General features: G+C 42.9%; 1 pseudogene across 1 annotated transcript; it reads left to right on the forward strand.

The window, feature by feature from the left end:
• Positions 1-522: 522 nt before the first annotated feature.
• Positions 523-1242, forward strand: LOC309552495 (ADP-ribosylation factor 1-like; annotated as a pseudogene). Its single transcript has one exon. The product of its transcript is annotated as an ADP-ribosylation factor 1-like (transcript).
• The last annotated feature ends 2236 nt before the right edge of the window (positions 1243-3478 follow it).

Genomic DNA, 3478 nt, shown 5'->3' on the forward strand with positions numbered 1-3478 from the left:
AGGACCGGTCACCTAACCAGGTACCACGCCAAATGACTAGTTGCTGTAGCTTACGTACTCTTTGGTTACCCATGGCAACTACCTCCTCTTCCTTACCTTGCAAGTTAACCTTTTCTAGTGGTGTTACACAAACCCCATAGTGCGGTTACAGACCAAGGGTCTTTGGGGATACGCCAGAGCCAAAGAGGCACCCCTTGAACACAGGAACTTCAGACCAGGCTCAAAGCAGTTGAAACTACTTTACTGAAGGTTCACCATCATGTAACAACACCCTTGTCCTAACTACACCTAACTGTGGCTGCCGCGGGTTACCTGCATAAATGAAATCCTTTTAGGTCCATAATTGGCAATGCTCACATGGAGAAGTCCATGTCCATTGGATGTCCTGATAAATTGGCGCTCTTGGAGTGGGCCATAGGTATGAGCAAGCCTCTACATATGTCCTATCCTTTCTTAAAGCAGAAGTAAACCCATCGATTTAACAGTTTCAAAATACAGTTAAATTCAGTGACTTGGCCGCCATCTTGTGCCGGAGCAACCAACGCCTCAGAGGAGAGCAGCGCCAGGGGGAACCGGCCGGGATAGACCGAGACAGGTTTTGTTTTTCTTTTCCCTTGCCATTCCTGACACTGTCACATTTCCAACATGGGGAATATGTTTGCCTTTTTGGCAAGAAAGAGATGCATATTCTGATGGTGGGGTTGCATGCCGCAGGTAAAACCACTATTCTATACAAGCTGAAGCTAGGAGAAATCGTCACAACCATCCCCACAATAGGTTTTAATGTAGAGACAGTAGAATAACATCAGTTTCACGGTGTGGGATGTGGGTGGTCAAGACAAGATCCGGCCTCTGTGGCTTCACTACTTCCAGAACACACAAGGCTTAATCTTCGTGGTGGACAGCAACGATCGGGAGCGAGTGAGCGAAGCATGGGAGGAGTTGATGAGGATGTTGGTGGAAGACGAGCTCAGAGATGCCGTATTGCTGGTATTCGCTAACAAACAGGATCTGCCGAACGCTATGAACGCAGCGGAAATAACAGACAAGCTAGGACTTCACTCCCTCCGCCATAGAAACTGGTACATCCAGGCAACTTGTGCAACTAGTGGAGATGGTCTCTATGAAGGACTGGATTGGTTGTCCAATCAGCTCCAGAACCAGAAATACAAAACCACCAATCATATATATAAAAAAATAAAAATAATACAGTTAAATTCCCAGCACCTGCCAGAAATATAACTGTCACATTGGTTGTACTCTCAACCAAACTGTCAAACCATCAAACGGCTGGTGTTATCACAAGTGCAGCATCATGGCAGTTGAAGATTAAACAGAGGCCAAGATGGCAGCTTCCTTGGCTGAAAACAATAGGGGGGTTTACTTCCACTTTACGACCCTGACTCCTTAGGATCCGGACCTCATCCCTTTTATAATTCATGGGAGGGAGGTTGGACCCCAGAAAAGCCAAGACACTCATGGAAGGCAGCAGAAACATTAACCCATGACCTAGGCAACCAAGTACTAACTAAACATACAGAAGGCCACCTGCCTACAAAGGTTACAAAGTTTTTTTTCAAAGTGATCACATCATAAAGGAAGAATGCAACATTTCTGGGCCACCCAGTACCCCTTCGTCAGGCATGGTGTCCTTAATGGAACAGGTACATCTGAGATACTACCTCCTGCGCAATGCCTGGTGAGCCTCAAGAACACAGCACTCAGCCTATGAAGTCTCTGTAAACCTACATGTAATCCATGCAAAAAAGAAGAAAGGCTGGTGCCATGGAAGTCGGCTAAAACATCGTTTTATTGAAGCATGTGAGCAACAGTCCTTGATGGCCTCAAAACGTACTCTTCCGCTGTGATGTGATCCATATAATTAAACACGGCTGACCATTATTTAAAGATCTATGGTGTGCTTGTAAATATGTACATCAATGGTGATGTGCAAGTCTTCACAGAGCATAAGCGTATTTCCTCGTAATCAGAAAAGGCAAGGTTCCTCCGGTGCTGTCATCTGACATTTGCATTCATATGTGTACATCATGATCTGTATGCTAAATAGCTATTTATTCATGTGCAGGCATACTTTATTGAGTAATATGATAAATTCAGACACTCATAATTACCAATCAGAATTAATACTGCATTGTGGTGTCTTCAGTAATGTGAAATGTGATTGGGTGTTATGCCTTCCTGCACTTTGCTAGGCAGCATTGCTCTTCATACCCCTTTAGTGAATAGGTTCAGCCTAATGAAGTATCCTATTTCTTAATAGCCCGGTTTACTGCATATTTAGGTATTTCAGCGTCCTTAAGCCCTGTTAATTCCAGTGAAATAAATTCAAGTAAACTATCCCAGAGAGCAGCTAATTGTGTGTTACTCTTCCTCCTAAGCTTATGAGGTGTTACTTTATTTTTGCTCATTTTAACTCTCACAAAGCAGCTAATCAGGACAGGCAATAACTGGGAATAAGGTGCTCATTTGGGCAAAATTATATAAAAAGAAAACATAAAAAAAAAAATCAATTTTGTTGCAGCCTGAAAGTCCCATGGGGAGCCAGTCAGAAATAATAGGTGTATTTTTAGAAGTGTTTTCATGTAAAAGGGAGTCTTTTGTTTTTATCATTTAATTTTAAACTTCAGAGACCAGACCATTGGTGACCTTTGTGTTTTCTCTACTTAATCATAATTTTACAGCTTACTGTATTATTTTACCATCCTTTAGGACTTTTACCCATAGGAAATATACGGTATACCTGGTGTGAAAATGTAATCAAAAATTGGGCTTTTAATTTGGCCACTGTCACCAAGTTCCATTTAAATCGGTTTAGCAGAATTTCCCTTTTTTACAGTCATGGCCAGGGCTGCTGTTAGAAATCGCGGGACCCCATACAGACTACCTGGCAGGGCCCCCCCAAGAAAATATTAAAGATATATTTAGCTAAAATTACAACAAAATCACTATTAGCAGACACAAATATAACATAACTCGCATAATTCCTGCTAAATCTAAAAAAAAACTATGTTAAATAAAAAAGATGAGATGAGAAAAATATACAGGCTGGGCAGTTGGAGCTCAGTGACCAGAGAGACAGAGAGAGAGAAACAAAGTTACAAATAAACTCCTGAGCAGAGATAAGTGCTGGGAGGGGGGCCACACAAGGGAGGGGGATTAGTGAGGGAGGACTGTCTCTTTCTCAACAGATAAAAGCTGATAGCAGGGAGAGGGACAGATCAGATTCAGGTGCTGGAGGAAGATTTCTGTATTTGTTGTCCATCACTAATCCCCCTCTCTGTGTGGGCCCCCCTGTGTGCTCGGGCCCCCTACAAGAGGGCTGGTGGTCTCCCCCTATCAACGGCCCTGGTCATGGCACCCTTTAAAACTTGCAGAATCTGGAGGCATCCTTGTCTAAAATGTAAAGAACATAAATGTTACTTATCAATGAGAAACCTGAGCCTGGGATGATACACAA

Source organism: Pelophylax lessonae (genome assembly GCF_965119305.1).
Source record: "Pelophylax lessonae genome assembly, chromosome: 4".
In the NCBI taxonomy this organism is placed as follows: Eukaryota; Metazoa; Chordata; class Amphibia; order Anura; family Ranidae; genus Pelophylax; species Pelophylax lessonae.